This window comes from Silene latifolia, chromosome 11, assembly GCF_048544455.1.
Source record: "Silene latifolia isolate original U9 population chromosome 11, ASM4854445v1, whole genome shotgun sequence".
NCBI classification, from domain to species: Eukaryota; Viridiplantae; Streptophyta; class Magnoliopsida; order Caryophyllales; family Caryophyllaceae; genus Silene; species Silene latifolia.
The window spans coordinates 8487878-8508097 of record NC_133536.1 but is presented as its reverse complement, the minus strand read 5'-3'; the positions used below and the strand labels follow the sequence as shown (position 1 = coordinate 8508097).

The 20220-nt window shown below is 34.7% G+C and overlaps 1 long non-coding RNA gene across 7 annotated transcripts; it reads left to right on the top strand.

Moving 5' to 3' along the window:
- Positions 1–17502: 17502 nt before the first annotated feature.
- Positions 17503–20206, top strand: LOC141610916 (uncharacterized). 7 transcript variants are annotated; one of them, XR_012528438.1, is made up of 5 exons: positions 17503–17735; positions 18060–18123; positions 18208–18878; positions 19077–19140; positions 19279–20206. It is a non-coding gene; the product is annotated as an uncharacterized LOC141610916 (long non-coding RNA). The 7 variants fall into 7 exon arrangements; XR_012528440.1 differs by having other exon boundaries at positions 17503–18123; positions 18208–18322; positions 18440–18878; XR_012528437.1 differs by having other exon boundaries at positions 17503–18123.
- Positions 20207–20220: the final 14 nt, after the last annotated feature.

Here is a 20220-nt window from a genome sequence, read left to right as displayed (position 1 = left end):
ACGTTCCATTATAAAATTACCATCAAACTGACTATTCATCCAAGTAAACCGGGGTCCAAAAAAAGGAACATCCATAAGACTATTCCTAATTTTCCAAGACGTGAAATCACCTTGACCCCGAATGGAATCTGAACCGCCAAACTTATCAGCAAACAATTCAACCTGATTGAAATCTCCTAAGAGAAGTAAAGGAGAAAGATTCAAAACCTTAGAAGTAATACGATCCCATAAAGATTGGCGATATTCAAACCGAGCTTCACCATATATAAAAATAATATATATTACATTATTTGTACAAGGAGCCATAGGGATTACTAATTTACATAATATAAAGTGAGGTTCTATATATAAGGTTGTTAAAAGTATAGAGGTATCCCATCGCAAAAGGAGGCCGCCACTACGTCCAACTGAATCAACACCGCAACAATTAGGCAGACCAAGATGAGAAGTCTTATGCGAAGCCGAGTCAAAGGTAGTCATAGTTTCTTGAAGGAACAAAATAGACGGATGATATTGGTGGACACTTCTATGTAGAAAAGGAATTGTAGGATCATCCGTCGATCCTAGCCCCCTACAATTCCAACAAAAGATCTTCATGGGTAAACGGGTGGCGAATTAAGGTCCGCCACCAGACCGAAAACAGGAACCACAGCATCACCTCTGGACAAAGAAAAAGGAACAAGCGTTAGTAATGGTCCGTCCCAAAAAATAAAAGGACCACCTTGTTTCATTCGCGGTTTCTTTGACACAGGGTCATCAAGAACCGAAGAAAGAGAGCAAGAAAAAGGCCGTTTAGGACGCAAAACAGAAGCAGAGCACGTCAAATCCGGCGGCCTAAAATGGAAAGGCTCAACAGATAAGGAACCCAACAGTAACTCAACAGGCATTGGTTCATAGTCCATATCATACCAATCTGTAACGCCCCGAAAATCAAGCAGGTAGCTCAAAATAGCTCTTTTTATAAATAAAAGACAGCAGCGGAATTACAAGGGCGTCACCGCCGTATTCCCTCTTCGGAGAATACAAGGCTAAACAATTAAAATAAATAAACTATTAAAGCTTAAAACTATTTACAACTTATACTTATTATCCTCTATAATGTCAATTTCTCACACTTGACCTTCCCCGATACCTGTACCTGAAAAAGAGTGAAAGTAACGGAATCAGCCAACCACAGGCTGAGTATGACTCCAGTTCCCTCCACCGGTCTTAGGTCATATCATATATTCATAAAATTCTCCTTATTACCATATATCATTCAATAAAATAACTTACCAAAATACAGCATTCCATGCCAGGAACCAACCCGGTATCCCAAAAAACATTTTATGGCTACCATACCAACATGATATATATTCATATGACACTACTACCGGTATACCATTACTGAAGAGATATAGACATTACCTTTTTTCTCATGGGCCAACGCCCTGGAGCTAATGCTCCCTTTTTAATATGGGCCAACGCCCTGGAGCTAATGCTCCCTTTTTACTATGGGCCAACGCCCTGGAGCCAACGTCTATAATACCAACGTTGCTCCCTTGTTACTATGGGCCAACGCCCTGGAGCCAACGTCTATCAACGTTGCTCCCTTGTATGGAGCCAACGCTCCTACTGTGTACACAGTTTTTATTCCCCTGTAATGTCATCTCAAACCAATAATCGTATCCCGAATGCAACAATTGGCCAATTATGCAATATGACAACAGTAACCTTATCACAGTAATATACTTGTAAGACGATAACCTATATAACACGTGAGCAGTATAACAAATCACAAGATGAAATTAACAATAAAACTAATATAAACCGATTATTTCTAATCTCTTATTTCAAGGTAAATAAAGGTAAATAATTACTTATATCGACAAAGGGTCCTGAAATCATACCTTACGCGAGAATAAAATATCTAATATGCTCACAAGTATTACCCTACTAGTGCTCCTGATCTCTTCCCCGAATGTAAAAAAATATGGCTTTTGGTTTCTTGGTGTTAAGCTCTCTGTTTCGCTACTATTTTTTTCGTTAATGATCTTTTCTACAGTATAAGGTATTGCTAAATCAGACGACTCATGTAGATGAGTCATGTATTCTACGTGGAGCTAAGGTGAAGTCTTTGTTTTTGTTTTCTTTCTTTCTTTTTTTTTTTTTCTTTTCTTTTTTGATAGTTATCTTATAGGGTAGTAAAAATCGTAACGGGTCCGACTCATATATTCTTAGACAAATTACTAAAATGGAGCCGTCTTCGTATATACAGAAAAATATACGATTTTAGTCTATAAAGTTTCTAATGGTCCTATTATTATTATTATTATTATATATATCTTAAAAATTAATTTTATTCGGGGTATTACATTCTACCCTCCTTAAAATAAGTTTCGTCCCGAAACTTGAAAGTAGCAAAATGCATCAAAGGCGAACTTTGAACTAATTAAAAATTTTCGAATACGTAAAACAGTTTGAGTATCAACATTTCGAAAACATGGAAACAACACCGATTAGAAATGAGCGGAAAAAACATAGAGTAGAAATCCGAAAGGTATGAAATTTCGAAACTTGACTACTACGTCTTACTCAAAACTTTTAAAAATTTATTAGAATATAACAAAAATCTTTCAATCATATTTATAAAATGATTAAAAAGCGTATGTCTTATATAATGGAAGGCACGAATTCCCGCCGCGAACAAAAATTCGAGTAATCCAATTCAAAGACAACTCATTCATGCGTTAGTTAGCGTTAAACCAGTTATTAGATGCCTCTAATAACAAGTCATAACATCTCACCAACCGCATTTTTTTTAGTAATCTACTATTGGTAGGATACATTTAATAACATTTTAGTTCATTTTCAACTTAAGATAGAATGAGAAGTAGATAGAATGAGAAGTTAAACTTACAATTATTTGAAAATTTATACTCACTACACTCTATATATATATATATATATATATATATATATCTGTGTGTGTGTGTGTGTGTGTAATTTAATAATTTTAATTTACTTATATTAGGATATAAAATTAAATAAAATTTACTTGTTTTTAAAAATCTACTCTTATTAGGTTAATTTTATTAATTTTTTTTAGAAATCTGCTCTTGTTAGGACAATTTATTAAATTTTTCTTTAAATTATAGGATTTCTTAAAAAGTTGGACTCTCTAATATCGCTTGAAAAGTTTCTGCTTTATATATATGTATGTATTGATTGATTGTTTGGGGTTGTTTGTTTATATGTTAATTGTTATCTTTATAAAGATGTGTAATTAAAGTTATGAAATTTGATGTACTATAATATATAGATTAGTAATTATATTATTCCTTGTTATACAATTTATTGTTTGTGAGATGGGTTAATACTGCTGATACGATTTGGAGTTGTGAATGAAAGATCTTGATTTTAGTAGTGTGATATTTGGACATGGGTCATGCAAAGGAGTTATATGATGGCTGCATATGGGAGTATGTTGTTCTAGTGGCGTTATAATCCATGAGATGCATGGTGTATACAAATTAGTTTGACCGAAATCATATGGAACATGTTATGGCATCTATTGACTATTGTCTCTTATGATTTCGTTCTTGACTATGAGCTTGAGATAATGCTAAGGTTTAGTTTGTCATGCGACGTTTGGGACGTGTTCGTATACGGGGATTGCTATCTTGCCTCTTATATTGTGTTTAACTTGTCTTTCTCTTTGACCTTGACTTGTGGGTGAGTAGCTTAGAGTTATTCTCTAAGTGTTGAGCACGGTTCTTTGAACCTTTGACAATATCGATATTGAAATTGAGATGGAAATTGATTATGAGTTATGGGGCCTTTGAGCCAAGTTATATTTACGGTCCGGAATGGCCGTGGTTAATGAGTTTTTATTTGAGTTGGAATCGATATTGAGATGGAAATATTGTTTCGCGGTTTTGTCCGCCAGTTCACTCACCCTAGTCTTCGTCTTAGGGTCGATGATGAGAATGCGATACTTGGATACTTTGGAGTATAATATTAGGAGACAGAGTAATGATTAAGACGGAGTAGTGAGATGAAACTTGATTAATTTTTGGTAGGATGGTTTAACAAGAGGAAGTAGACTTTAAGATAAGTGTTCTTTTAACTAAGTTTGATATTTAATTGGAAACAAGTTAGTACCATTTAGAGATTTATATTAAGGTAGTTGAGATTTGTATTCTTTTGCTTTTAAAGGATATCTGGTCGTTATTTATGATGAGATTTTTTTTGTTAAATGGTTTGGTCTTATAATAAAAGAATGTCTTATGAAAGAATATGTGTTTTTATAATAAATTCGATTATATTATCTATAGTATCTTAGATCATTTTAATCGTGAAATTTTACCTTTAGAATAATTACTAACCTTTCTACTCATTAGATACTGGTTCTAATTTCCGAGACTTTGAAGTTTTGATGTTCAAATAGGTTCACGTATTACGAACATTTCTAACTAGTTAAAGTTAGTCTTTTATTTTCAAGAATTTTTACTTTTATTAAGAATTTGAAAGTGTAATCTTGGTACAACAACTCTATTAAAAAATGTTTTTTCCCCTCAAAATAGTAGATTAATTAATGAATAAGCAGTGTTAGGTTATACTAAGGTAGGCAAGTATAAAAAATCTAATCATACATCGATATAATTAGGATAATTTTTTTCTACTTAACCTAAGAATGTTTGAGCATTTAAAAAACATTAAAGAATGAAATTTGAAATTTGATCATTTAATACGTAAAATAATACTGTATTTGACTAAAATTAACTTGACCAGTACTTGAATAGCTAAACTCAAATTCACTTATCGAATCAAATCAACTCAAATTTAATGCTCTAGCAGAGTTGTTCTACTCAAATCTACAAAGAGTAGACCTTTCAAATACGTTGGGTGGGTCGGGTTTCAGCCGGGTCATACATGTCGGATTATGGTCAAAATACAAGTCAAAATATAGTTTTAACACCTTTTTTTTACGACTTTTTAAATTAAAGAAATATCTTTTAAAAAATTAACAAATTTAGAATTAATGTTTTAATCTTATTCAATTTTTACATTAATTATATTGATATAAATATAAATATAATTTTTTTAATAATTATTTTATTATTAAATGTCGTAAAAGTGATAAAAAAAAATAATTTTTGTTGTGTTTGTATTTTTAAGATTTATAATAACTTTTTTAACTATTATTTCAAATATAATATAATATATAAATTTTACTATAATATTTTAATAAAATTCTTGATTTATCTTTGATCTAAGTATCCACCGAGTTAACCTGTTCGGGCCGACTATCGCTCCTCAAATAACGGGTCATTTAGGTTGGGTTGAACATGTCACTTGTCGAGATTTTCAGGTCTTGACCTTGAAAAGAACAGGTCAGATCTGGTCAAAATTTGACAGATCTAACTATAAATATCAAGTCTTCATTTTCGACCTGTCACCCAATTCGGGGCGGGTTTCAACCTTAAAATAACGGGTCAGTTCAGGTGTGAATCGAACGGGTTGCGGTTTGAGATTTTCGTAGCCCAATAAAAACGGGTCGGGTTCAGAATTTGACAAGTCTAACTACGAATCTCAAATCTTCATTTTCAAGTCAAAGTCATTTGAGCCAAGACGGTGCCGTCTATTCTTACCATCCTCAAATATTTAAGGGAAAATGCACGTGATGTCCTTGAAGTTTCGAATTTTGCTCAAAATACCCAATTTTTTGTTCCGGAAAACTTTAAGAGGCTATAACTCGTGTCTACGAGTTCAGAAAGTGATAATTTTTTTTTCAAATCGATTATCTTTCCAAGAACTACGATTTGAAAAAAAAAATTGTCGTATTTGGATCCTGTGCCTAGGAGTTTTTTTTACGTCAAATTTTTTTTTACCGAACAAACTTTGAATGACCATATCTCTTGGTCACGGACCCCAAACTCGACAAATTTTTTTTTTCAAGTCATAGTTCTCGAAAAGATAATCATTTTGAGAAAAAAAATCGTCACTTTCTGAGCTCGTAAACACGAGTTATAGCCTCTTAAAGTTTTTCGGATAAAAAAATTGGATACTTCGGGCAAAACATCAAAGTTTAAGGGCACCGCGTGCATTTTCCGAATATTTAATCAAGTATAGACATCTTGGTGTGTCCATGGATAGCGTGTCCATGCATGAAAAAGTTGTACCAGCAGCATATAGAAAGACTGAAGGACGTATCAAGCATAACAATTACACAATGCATTAAATTCACTAAAAGTGTGCAGTTGAATTACTGGAATATATTTCAGGGAATAGAATTGACATTGGGAAGTTGGGTGGTTTCATAAAGAAGAAATTCTGGCTTAACATTTTGAATGACTTTCATGATGCTATAATCTCTTCACTCACTCACTTCACCTGTCAATTTTTTTTTTTTTTGCTTGACAAATGGAAATGCTTGAAGTATTATAAATTGATGGCTCTTTGAGTTAGGTTATGGACGTCTTATCAAAAATTCTAATAGCATCGGAATGGAGAATACGATGAAAGAAACAAGACATGTATGAATATCGTCAATGACCACTAACTTTTATGGCCTGGATTTGGAGGAGTGATGCCGAAGATTTGAGAAAGAACCTACTGTCAAAATAAATAGATAGATGAAGATAATTCCAATTAAGAGCCTATTTGATTCTTACCCGACAATAATATAGATCTAGCAAGCGTCTCCTTATAGATAGTAATAGAACCCTCAAGAGAAAAGAAATTATCCTCAAACATCATAATATTACGGGCACACCAGATAATCCAAATAGTACAGAGGAACAATAGAACGAAGGCCGTAAATAGGATTCTCAATCTTAATGAGGAGTCTATTGATCGAATACGAAAGAGGGGGTGAATTGAGTATTAAAAACGATGCCCACTTTTTCGATCTATATGATGTAAAATAATTATTTGATTTTATTAATTAAAATCAACTAATTAATTTACTAATATAATAAACGCAAAATCGAAATAACAAAAATAAAGAGAGAGAGAAAGAGAGACAGGATTTTTGAAGTGGTTCAGTTTCACAAGTCGAAACTTACGTCCACTATTCTCGATTAATAATTTTTAGTCCGGATTACAAAAATTATCAATCCACTCGTATAATCAACTATATGATTATAACTCAGATTGAGTATCGCTAAATACTCTAGGTTGCTCTTACGTTAATAAGAAAAGTACAACGATAAATACTAATCTCACGTTATGCGAGTGAGTACAATATCTTTGTGTACTTAGTATCCTATAACGATTTCTCTTCGAGTGATTGACAAAATTGATGCGCAACTTTTGTATAAGCAATTTGTAAAATATGAATTAAAGCTCAAAGAATTTTGCTTAAAAAATTTTTCTCTCTAAAAGTGTAGATGTGTGTCACTTTTAATTGATGAATGAATGAGAGTATTTATAGTAGAGTGAATTAGGGTTTAGGAATGTTCTGGAATTAGGGCTTAGGAATGTTCTGAAATTATAAAACCCTAACCGACTTGATGAACAAGTAAGAGGCAAGGAGAGGAAGAGTTCGGCCTCCTAGGGTTCGGCCTCCTAGGGTTCGGCCACTAGGGTTCGGCCTCCTAGGATTTTGGTCGGCCCATTCGGTCCCTCTTGCTTCCATAGTCCACAACAAATCGAGATAGAATTTAGTTAAAACCCTATGTTGCATGACGACATAAAATATCGTGTTACAAACCAATAGTTTATTCAACTTAAATTCTTATTAATTAATTCCAATTAAAATAAATACTCTCTTATTTTTATAAACCATTAAAAATATATTTTCCAAAAATTAACGCATCATTTTTGTCTAGCAATGAAGTTATGGCTATTAGGTCATAACTTCACTAACCTTTTAAATCAAACAAAGTTAAACCATTACCGGATGACGACCTATACTATCTAATCTTCAGTAGATCTTCAGTAAACGAATCGTCTCTTCACAAGTCTCTCATCTTGAGTCTCGTGGTTGATTTCTGATCTTGATCTTGCTTGACTACAACGATCAAGTGTATTTGAAGTTGTACCTCCTTGGTCCAAACTTCAAGCTTGCGTCATCGTAATTGTTCCTTTCTAAATAAAGACTTAAGCACACAATTACACGCATATGTTTATAATATTAAGTCCACATACAAATCATTACTGTCATTATCAAAACAATTAATTAGGACTAAAGGTCCAACAAATTCCCCCTTTTTGATGATGACAAGTCTCCTATGATTTGTGTCTAAGTCTAGTTCCCCCTCAACATAATACTTCCCAAATTATAGAACACTTGAGCGCAGAAACTAATAATCTTTTCAAAGTTTTAACTATTGAGCGCCTTGAGAGAATTAACTTGAGACGGTCGCAAATCATAAAAACAATTCCCCCTCTTGGCATCATTGAAAAGATGAGAACAAACATAAAACAACTAGAATAATATATTATGAGACAAGAATTAATCATGAAAAACATATTATATTAAACGCAATCTAGTTCTTAATTAGCATAATAATATTATAAACCTGCAACCACACAAGGAATAAAATGCGGAATTGAAAAAGCTATCACTACTACAAAAGTAGACATAATGCAACATTTCGTGTGCAACACTTACGGTTTGTGTTGCAAGTTTTAGTTAATTAAGCAACGCTTTATTTAAAAATGTTGCTTTTACTTACATAGGGCATCACTTTAAATTAAGTGTTGCAATATATTACTATAAGTGCAACGTTCTTATAAAAATGTTGCATTTTGTCGCAACACTTGAGCAACGCTTATGTCACATAAGTATATTCCCTCTAAATTTTTTTTCATTTTCTATGTCTATTAATTTCACTTTCTATGAACATCTGACTATTCAATATCTGATGTCCATAAAATTCCCCAAATTGATTAAAAACACCAAACACGGAACTCACCCTAGCATTCATTATTTGACATCCTTCAATCTTCATCACTCAAACTCCTCATCTCATCCTTATCTCCACCCTCACAAGCCGACACCCATCAACACGGTAACGCCTCGCCTTTAATTAGATATCGACACCTCTTTTAATTAGTGAGATAAAACTTGTCATGTTAAATATTGGGACGCAGCGACAACAGCAGTAGCGAGTTTATGCGGTCGAGTTCTTGTTCAGATCTCGCCCAATACCTTTGTTGCCCTGCGCATCGCCCGTTCCATCGACAACAGCAGTAGCGAGTTTGGTTTTTTCATCCTATTTCTAGTCACGAGTAGAAAAATGACATTAGGCAAGTACAAAAGGCTACGGTCGTTAAAAATAACCGTAGCCTTTTATAAATGGCTACGGTCACCTACCAACAACCGTAACTATACATGAAAATTAAAGCAACGGTTATCGCTAAACCGAAGCCAAATGTCAAGATAAGGCAACGGTTATCGCTAAACCGAAGCCAATTAGATCCCACGCCTCAAAATATAAGTGACCTTAACCCTAAACCCCAAGTGTCGTCCCTCACAACCCCTTTTTATCTTGATTCACATCTCCCTCAACACCCAACTGCCCCATTATTGCTCCTCACCTCGACGCGGAACGCCGGTAGTCACATCGTGACCCACAGCCACCTTGTCATTTCCGGCACCAACCTCGTGACCCAGATTGTTGCTTCCGGCAGCACGTCGTCATCTACTTCACATGCAATTTTCAATCGGGTTGGTGTTTTTATCAAATTTTTTTATTAAATTATTTGTTTTTCCTCATTTGTTTCGGTTTACAACTGAATTTAGGTATTATTTTTTATCATTAGGGTTCTATTAGGGTAGAATTAAGTATTAGGGATAGGCCTTTCAATTAAGCTTCGGTTCGATTGGGAGATGGATCGTTTAATCGATTAGAGTGAAAGGGAGGGAGATTTTTCAGTTCAATTAAGTTGGATTTGCAATATTGTGGATACAATAAAAAGCTCCTGATGCGGTTGTGTATTGTATTTCAGTTCGTATTATACTCAGGTTGTTCAAAACCCTCGTTCTAGCTCTATGAAGATTCATTCAGCTAAACCATTAGCGAATTTCATGGTTACTCGTTATTTCATGGTTTAGATACTGCCGTTTTGATGGGTTCCATAAAATTTGCAATTTTGAATAAATGGTTTCTTATGTTAAGACACCTATTGTTAGACGTTTTCTGCAGTAGTGTAAGCTCTGCTATTCAACAGCCATGCTCGCAACCAGTTCCTGTTTACAAACGGCTATTTAGCCTAGGAGTTATGATTTAGAAGCTTTATGGTTAAATTAAGTATCACAAATGTCGGGTAAACTTTGTTGATCCAATTGTTTACTTGATTCAGTGTGTTATATGTTCAGCTCTGCTTTATCTTCCTTGGCAGGTTGTTCCCGCTTTTCTACTAGTCTAGGTTTTGATCCCTTTACAAACCTTTGTGACATATATAATTTATTATGTGTTACCGATTTCTGATAGTCTGCATCATTCTAACTTCATTACGTGCAAAGGTTATAGCTTTTGGTGTGTTAATGTTTGTTGATAGGTTTTGTACGTACAGGTCGATAGATAATGTATTTATATGTCAGTAAATTTTATAACTTTTTAACTATCTGCAAATTATGGAGAAGATTCCCATTCAGATGGATTTTGATTATACTTTTTTACATCTTGTATTTACTGCCAGTTAATTTGGAGAGGGAAATTGGAATAATAAGCGAATTTATACAGGCATACGACATGCATTCAGTTGATACAAATGCCAATTATAGAATCGAACAGTCAAAAGAACAGGTATTTCTCACACTTTCTTAATACCCAACTTCCCCTCTGTTATATACCCTTCTTTGCTACTGGTTTTCAATTTGTTTTTCATCTCTACATTGGTGTGAATGTCTGATCTATTCTACATTAATATTATAAGTTGTTATCTTCATCCTCTTTTTTAAGATCAAGGAGCTGCGAGTTAAAAAAGTATTTGGTGCTCGAAACTTGGAAAGTGCTATTGATCTGGCCAAGAAATAGAATACTTTTGCCATTGAAAGATACGAAAAGGTGAATATGCTTTGTCTTACTTTTTAGCTTGCTTGGATGTATACTCCTAGAATCATGTATTCTAGGGGTATTAACTTGAATATGTTACGGATTACTCGCATGTGGGTTGATTTAGTAATTAATCATGAAGAACAATCAACTGTACGCACAAAATCTAGATACTAGCAAATTGACACAAAAAGGCTATGTCAATTTCCGAGTCTACTCAGCCATCTACTATAGACTTATTACTTAAAGGGCCTGGTAACAAGTTACGCGTGGAAGCTATGAGCGTGCTGTCTATCATATATTTATGCTATGCATTTGAATCATAAGCTGTTCTTTTTTATGCTTTTCTGGACCTTTTGGTACATGGTTTATTATTAAATTTGTTGAACAGCAATGGCATGGTTATCTTGATTTCTGAACAGCTTTACTATTAGTGGTAAACCCTAAATTTAATGATGAACACTTCTGAAATGTTTCAAACTGCTGCTAAGTATTTACTCAGTATAACACTCTTGATGCTTCATTGTCATTCAATCAGTAAAATAAAATAAAATTATGGGTCTCTGAGTCTTTGGTGTGATTATTATGGCTGGACAGGCCTACCTTTGCAGATAAAACTCAAACGTTTCACATAGGCTACACCTTGTGTACAATCACGTACTCTATTTTCTGCACGTCCTTGTTAATTAGTTGTTCTTTAATGCATTATTTATTATTTCGTGATAATTAAGTGTGACGTATCATCTATGCCTATTGTGCCTTTGAATCCTCAAATCTAATAATGTTCTATTTTTTATGTTACAGGTTGCATTTGAGGTATTAACAATGATGACGGGTTGATTTTTTGTCCGGTTGGCAACATATATATGCTCACAATACAAGAATGAAGACTTAATTTAGTAGCTTTCAAATAGTCGTCGTTAAGAATTATTATTTGTTCTATTTAAACATTTGTTATATTTGTTTTAGTTAAATAATTGAACATTTGCGATCGAAGTTCTACTTTTGATCCTTTTTTGAAATGTAATTGACATATATTTTTGAGACTGAATCAATTGAATGCACAATTAGAGAAAATTACAATTGTTGCGTGCCTTACAAGTCCTTATGTCGTTGCACTTTATTAAGTGTTGTTTTTGAATAAATTAGTGTTGCATTTGTTTATTATAAGTGTTGTTTTGGGACGTAACCAGTGTTGCGTTTCCAAAATAAAAATGTTGCATTAATTTCATATAAGTGTTGCTTATCAACATGAAAAGTATTGCATTAGTTCAGGAAGTGTTGCTTTTTTTACATAAGAAATGTTGCATTAAAAGATAAAAAATGTTGCCTTTGCAATTGAAAAAGCGTTGCATAAACATGACCAATGCAACACTTTTCAAAAGTGTTGCTTCAGATTAAAAAGTGTTGCTTCAGATTAAAAAGTGTTGCATTAAGCGTTGCAATGACCTAATGCAACAAGACCTGATGTAGCACTTGATTAAGTGTTGCATAAACTCTATTGCAACATTTATATGACATTATGCAACAATAGCAAAGTGTTGCTATAGAATCTAAATGTAGTAGTATAGGAATAGATTTTTATTGTGAGCAAAGGAATTAAAAAGATAAGGCTAGGTTGGATGGGTGTGGCGAGGTGGTCAAGGGTAGCGTGGACTCGGCGGTTGTGACCTAGGACGGGTGCGGTATTCCAAGTCCTCGAGTCGCACATGACAATGGTCTAGAAGTGCAGCTTGAGCGGTTAATCGAGTATCGAAGTTACCAATCCTCAAAGTCATAGCTTTAACTGCTTCATATATCGTTTGCATCTCAGACCTCATCTCCTTTCCAGATTGTAAAAGCTCATCACCAAACTTAACCAAACTATCAAAACCTTCCCTCATATGAGTAGACTCGGAGTGTGTTCGCACGGCGGCCTTAAGAGCACTGTCGAGTTTCGTGTCAAACCGTGACAACACGGTATTGAGACGCGCCGGGCTAATACTACTTGGTCCACTAGTATCAACTCTCTTTTCCTTTTTAATAAGATCAAACAACTCACTTAGTTTCTTGTCTTGCTCATTAATCCTTCCAAGAATAGAAGTGAAATTCGATTCCATCTTAGAATCCAACATCTCAAAACTCACATTGCTTTTTCCTCCTTTTTCTCCTTTTTCTTCTTTTGATTCAAAACATAATTTCGGGCCATTAATAACGAGCTTCATATAAGATAAATAAAGATCGCTCATCTCGTCATTTGTGATAACTCCATAACTATTCTTCCCAATAACTCATTTCTTCTCTAAAATTCGAGAGATCCAATTCCCATAAGGCAAACTTTTTTTTTTTTTGCTAAAATGTCAGCTTATCATTAATAATCAGCAACTTACAACTCTGCGGATCACATTTTTGTGTGCCCGTATTACATCATATGCACCTTAGACAACCATTGCCCATCTCTAATAGAGAAAGACTTTGACTTACAAACTTGAATTCTACTTTTAACATTATTAAATATCTGCCCAGCTAACACCCAGGGGGAAATAACCTGATGAGTTAGTCGAGCACTGTTACGTTGCATCCAAATCATGTACCACACTGCCAAAATTGCAGCTGTGGTCACATGCTTCCTCCCAGAGCTTCATCTTCTTCATGCAATCTGTTTGAGAATGTCACTGCCCCGCAGATGGGTCCCTAATCTGCAGAGGATAAACTCCAAGACCTGTTGAGCATACAGGCACTCCTGAAATAGATGTTCATGAGTCTCAGGGCTGAGTGCACAGATGCAACACAAATCATCAGAAGAAACATTGTAACACAAATTCCCATAAGGCAAACTTAAAGTAGAAGCTAAATCATCCATCTTAGCCGTTACACTAGCTTGTATAATTTTATGAAACACAAGCATAGGTAGACTAACCTTTTCTCCTTCAAGCCAAGCTTTCATAATAATCATCTCATGCACCCCGAATTTATCTCTACCTTCTTTGCGAGGCACAACGGTAGTCCAAAGAAAGTTCAAAAAGAACCTCAAAGTTGGCGACAACTTAGTTGTTAAAATAGTTTCAGACGAAGTCGCATCTTGTTTGAAATACCGTTTCACTATTAACCTGTCATCAGGTGACATACTTCCCCATTCAACGCTTGGATTAATTTCGATTCCTCCTTGAGGAATTCGAGCCAAGTCGCAGAAATCACCAGGTGAGACACGTATGGATGTCTCATTAACCACAACAACTAAATTTCCTTCCTTAAATTGAACAGTAGCATAAAATTGATATACCTTAATAGGAAAGACAGGACCACTTACAGCAACAATATTTTCCCATCCTTGATCTTTGAGAAAATTCCTGAAAAACCCAAGTGCTTTATACTTCTTTAACCAATCAATCGAATATACTCGTCCTGCGTGAATGCGATATTGAGCAACTTGATTGATATTCCTTCGTTCTACTTGAGTTAATCGAAGATTATTCAGTCCAGTGTTGGTGTAATCATCCATATGTTGTGCGTAAAGAATACGTGAAGAACCATCTTGAAGTATATAGTTCTCAGTCTTTGAACTTACCTCAATTTCCGAAACCAACTTTCCCTTACCCTTAACCAATTTCCGTCGCTTCTTGTCGTTGTCGGGTAGGTCGGCGGACCGGGGGGACCGAGGTGTCTCGGGTGGCGTGACGGGGTTGGTTCTTGGCGGTGATTGGCTTACCTTTTTTCTAACAACAACATGTTTCTTGGATTGAAAACGGGTTGTAGGTTGATTTGCCATTATTAAATTTGAAGGTTTTAGCAAAAGATATTAGGGTTTAAGATGATTAGAATTGATGAGAATTATGGAGAGATTAAAAGGGTTTAAATAGCATAAGGAGTTTGTGTTTTGGTAACAATAGGATTCTTAAAGATAGAAAATAATACCAATTTCCTTATTTTTTTTTTCGGTGCCATCCTTTTTTTTTCGGTGCCTTATTTTTTTTTTTCGGTGCCCTTTTTTTTTCGGCACTTTCCCTTTTTTTTTTCGTGCTTTTTTTTTCGGCACTTTTTTTATTTCGGCACTTTCCCTTTTTTTGGTTTTTGGTATTATCTCCTATTTCTTATATGATAAGAATAAGAAGAGAATCCTATATGATGTAAGATTAGGAAAGAATCTTTTGTATTGGAGTTTAGGCAGAATTTGTGTAGGAATATAATAATATAGAAATATCTTTATTATATTTAGGCATTTTATTGTAGATTTTGCGAATTTTTGTAAGAATATGTGATTATACAGAATATTAAATATTACCATACACATAAGCAAGATATAACACGTAAAATAAACATTATTTAACATAATTAAACTTGCAACAAAATATACGGACACAATCGTACAATCTCATCTTCCTAGCCAGTCATTCAGGTTCCCAGACATAATTATGACGGATTTAATTATCGCTAATTAAACCAATATCTAGTCTCAATAACTCAAAGCGTTTTCTAGCTAACGGCTTAGTCAAGATATCAGCCCATTGCCTTTCGGTACTACAAAATTCAAGTGAAATGTTGCCTTTCTCTACATGATCTCGTACAAAATGGTGTCGAATATCTATATGTTTGGTCCTTGAGTGCTGGGCAGGGTTCTTAGAAATTACTATAGCACTCGTATTGTCACACATAATAGGCATACGACCTACATTTATACCATAATCACATAGTTGTTGCTTTAACCAAAGTAATTGAGAACATACCAGTCCAACAGATACATACTCTGCTTCAGCAGTAGACATTGCAACTGAATTTTGTTTCTTTGATCCCCATGTGATAATACAAGGTCCAACAAATGTTGCATACCCAGAAGTGCTTTTCCTATCTAAAGAGCATCCTGCCTAATCTGCATCTGAATACCCTACTAGATCGAAATTACACTCAAGTGGATACCATAAGTACAAATTTGACGTACCAATTAAATATCTCAAGATACGTTTAACTGCAATCATATGTGACTCTTTAGGACACGATTGATATCGCGCACAGACACATACCCTATACATTATATCAGGACGACTTGCAGTTAAATATAAAAGTGAACCAATCATACCTCGATATGTAGTCTCATCGACACACTTACCATGTTCATCTATAGTTATCTTCTTATCAGGTACCATAGGTGTATCGTAAGATTTTGCATTTTCCATACCGAATTTTCGAATCAGTTCCTTGATATATTTTTGTTGGTGAATCTTTATACCATCCTTCGTTTGTTGAATTTGTAAACCTAGAAAGTACTTCAATTCTCCTATCATGCTCATTTCAAACTCAGAAGTCATTAGATCTGAAAAATACTTGCACAATTTTCCATTAGTAGAACCGAATATAATATCGTCTACATAAATTTGCACAACAAGTAAATTAGAACCCTCGGATTTTAGGAACAAGGTTTTATCGACAGATCCTCTTTTAAAATTATTTTGTAATAAAAACTTGGATAACCTGTCATACCATGCCCTTGGAGCTTGTTTCAAACCATATAAAGCTTTGTCTAATTTATAAACATGGTTTTGAAACTTGCTATCTAAAAATCCGGGAGGTTGTTCTACATAGACTTCTTCTTCCAAGTAGCCATTAAGAAATGCAGTCTTAACGTCCATTTGGAATAATTTCATTCCTTTATGAGCATCAAAGGCAATAATGAGACGAATAGCCTCAAGTCTTGCTACGGGTGTAAAGGTCTCGTCATAATCGATCCCTTCTTGTTGATTGTAGCCTTGGACAACTAGTCATGCCTTGTTTCTTGTAATAAGTCCTGCATCGTCCAGTTTATGTCTGAATACCCATCTAGTACCAATAACAGTTCGATCACTAGGTCGTGGCACTAAGTGCCATACCTTATTGCGTTCGAATTGTTGAAGCTCATCTTGCATAGCAGTTATCCAATCAGGTTCAGCAAGAGCTTCTTTGATATTGGTAGGTTCAATGGTTGATAGAAAAGAAAAGAACGAGCAGAAATTATTCAAGGACCTTCTAGTTTTAATGCCTTGCTCTAGATCCCCTAGGATTTTGTCCAAAGGGTGGGACTACTACAAAAATAGACCTAATGCAACATTTCGTGTGCAACACTTACGGTTTGTGTTGCAATTTTCAGTTAATTAAGCAACGCTTAATTTATAAATGTTACTTTTACTTACATAGGGCAACACTTTAATATAAGTGTTGCAATGTATTACTCGAAGTGCAACGTTTTTATACAAATGTTGCATTTTGTCGCAACACTTGTGCAACACTTATATCACATAAGTTATAAACACTAGTAGAAATTAAAAAACACCTATTGCGTCAGTCGATTTACGTCGGTTCTATAAAAACTGATGCAAAAAGTACTTAATTTTGGCGGGAATCCATTTTTGCCCTATAGTCAAGCTATTTGCGTCAGTTCTTGAAAGAAACTGACGTATATAATGCATCGGTTTTCAGCAAAACCGATGTATTTGATCAAATACATCAGTTATATTAATGAACCGACTTATTTGATATTAGGTATTTGCATCAGTTTACGTGAAACCGATGCAAATACAAACCATTGCCATATACGAAGTACCCCGGTTCCTTCCTATTCATTCATTCGATAAAATAATGAACACTCCTCTCCCTTTCCTCCATTCCTTCATTCAATCGACACCACACCACCGCCCCCACCGCCCCACCTCCGACCCACTGACGCCTCGCCCCCGACCTACCGACGACCCACTGCCGCCGTCTCACTCTTCTATTCATGTAATTCCTAATTTGATATTGGTATGATTTTTACTTAAGTTTTTTGTTGGAAGTTCTTTTAATAGGTTTTATTTTTGTTGTTTACATTCAATTTTGTGTAGTAATTGATTTTTTAGTATGCATTGAATGTAAATCTAGAATTGTTTTAGGGTTAGGGTTAGGTGAAATTGGGGGTTTTCTATTTTAATTAGTTGGTTTAGGTGGGTTAATTTCTGGTACATTTCACACCACTGCCATTGGGTTTGCTTAAGGTATAGTTGTACAGTCATTGCTTGCACCTCAGTTTTAATTTCATGCAAACTGATCCTGACATCCAAAGAAATGATGCATCAAACTTTTGTACAGTTCTATTGCAAACTCTTTCTGTTATGGAGTACTTCACAGCGTTATAAAGCCTGATAATATGTTGGTAAGATTAGTTCTATTAATTTGATCGAATTTGCCTAACTATTGATCTCCATGTTTGACCTTCTATTCTCAATGTGATATTCAGGTGTATGAAGCCAAGACTGCGCTTAAGTTGTTCGATTTCGGGAATGCAACGTTTGCTGGAAAAAATGAAATAACTTCATAACTTGTGAGCCGTTTTTATCGAGCGCCTGAGATAAGTAAGCTTCTTTGCATTGCATTTTATGTGAATACTGAATTTGGAGTTCACTTTCGACTGTGATCATCATTCAAATTTCTTTATTAATGATTTAGCATTGGCATTGTTATATTTGCAGTTCTTGGTTTACCTTATGATCATCCCATGGATATTTGGTCACTTGGTTGTTGCTTGTATGAGATCTACACAGGGAAAGTTTTATTAACCAGCTCATTTTTTTGTGACCTTTTTTTTTTGCACTGGAATTTGTGAAGTTTTTCTTTCAAGAAAAAGTCCTACTGTCATTAAAAATACCCTCTTTGAGTTCTACTCCTTGTCTTGCTTACAGCGTCTATTTTTTTGTAGGGAGCATTTGTTGAGCCTCATTTTGACCAAGATTTTAACTTCTTTCTTTTAGCAATTTACAGGAATATTACCTTTTGTGCATTTTCAATTGGAATTGGCCCAGTGACTATGGAATTATTTAGACGCATAGATCTGAAGCGCACGGATACAATTTTTTCTGCACTTCTACCTCCCCTTGCTCATCAGTCCTCCCCTTGCTGCCAGAATAGAAGGTTTACTCCTTTTCACTCTTATTAAGCTATAAAATGAGGAGAATACTTGATTACTTCCTATATTTTTAAGTTTACTACTCCGTACCTCATAGTTGTTAAAAGTAGTGCTCTAGTTAGAAAAGATTTGACAATAAAAGGCAATCTAGAGGTCAAGGCTTTTAATTTTGCTGTTTTCCGACAATTTTTTTTCTTTTGCAGCTGTCAAGGGAATTTGCTATGTGATGCGGGGTCGAGACTGTATTTTTGATGTCTAAAGATCATGGTAGCATTCTTCTGCCTTGCTTTTGATCAGCCCAACACCTATCACAAATTTGTTTATGTATATTGTTCTTGTGTTACTGATTAAAATCGAGTAATTGAGCATTGTTTCTCCCTGATTGTTTATTCTTGCTTGAAATAGGTCCAGTTCTCTTGATATGCACTCAAGATGGAAGTTTGGCATCCTTCAGGTTTAGGTAATGTTGTTTATCTAATTATTTGCTTAGAGTATATGACATATGATTGCAAAACACCAACAATGGTTATTTCGTCCTACTGTTCAGACATAAGATGGATCTGGTCCTAAAGCCAGGTGGTTACTTTTGGTCCAAAATTGTAAAATTAGTATAGCTTTGGCTAGTTTAATTTGAGAACCAGATACTATAGCTGGTCACAAGCTATGTACTTTGCTTCTGGTAAAAAATTAGTAATGTAAATATAGAGACAGTTGATTGTGGAGGTTGCGTTGTCTTGTTTTCCTCCCATAACCTTTTGTCCGAGTATATTGGTTGTTTCTTGAAACTATATTGGGTTGGATATGTCGTATTATCATTGGTGGTTGTAAATCGAAACTTAGAAAATGTTAATTCTTCTTGATCTTTGTTTGTTTGAATTCGATTTCTTGCCCCTGTGAGTTTCACTCTTTCTTATCTCATTCTTTGTATATCATATCCATTGATTGGATGATTCTAAAGTTGTTGGCGAATCTGATCTAACATATCATGCATTTAAATCTCATAGTAATCAACGAACTTGAACTTCCCCATACAAAATCGAACACTAAAATTGACTTGATGAAAATGTTTTTTGTATCAGCCTTGATGAAAATATTTTTTGTACCAGCCTTGATGAAAATATTTCTTGATGTGTGATTATAAGAGGTGACAAGGCTAAAGTGAATATGAAGGAGTACGAGTTGCTAAGGAAGAATTTCAGTGACACTGGCTGCCTTTGGACTCAATTACCAATATAGCAAGGATACTCTTATGGCTAAGTATGGATTTGAAAGTGGAGTCGTTGATGAAGCATTGTTTTATATTTTTCTTGATAGCTTAGTTGGTTAAAGATCTTCAGGTCATTCTGG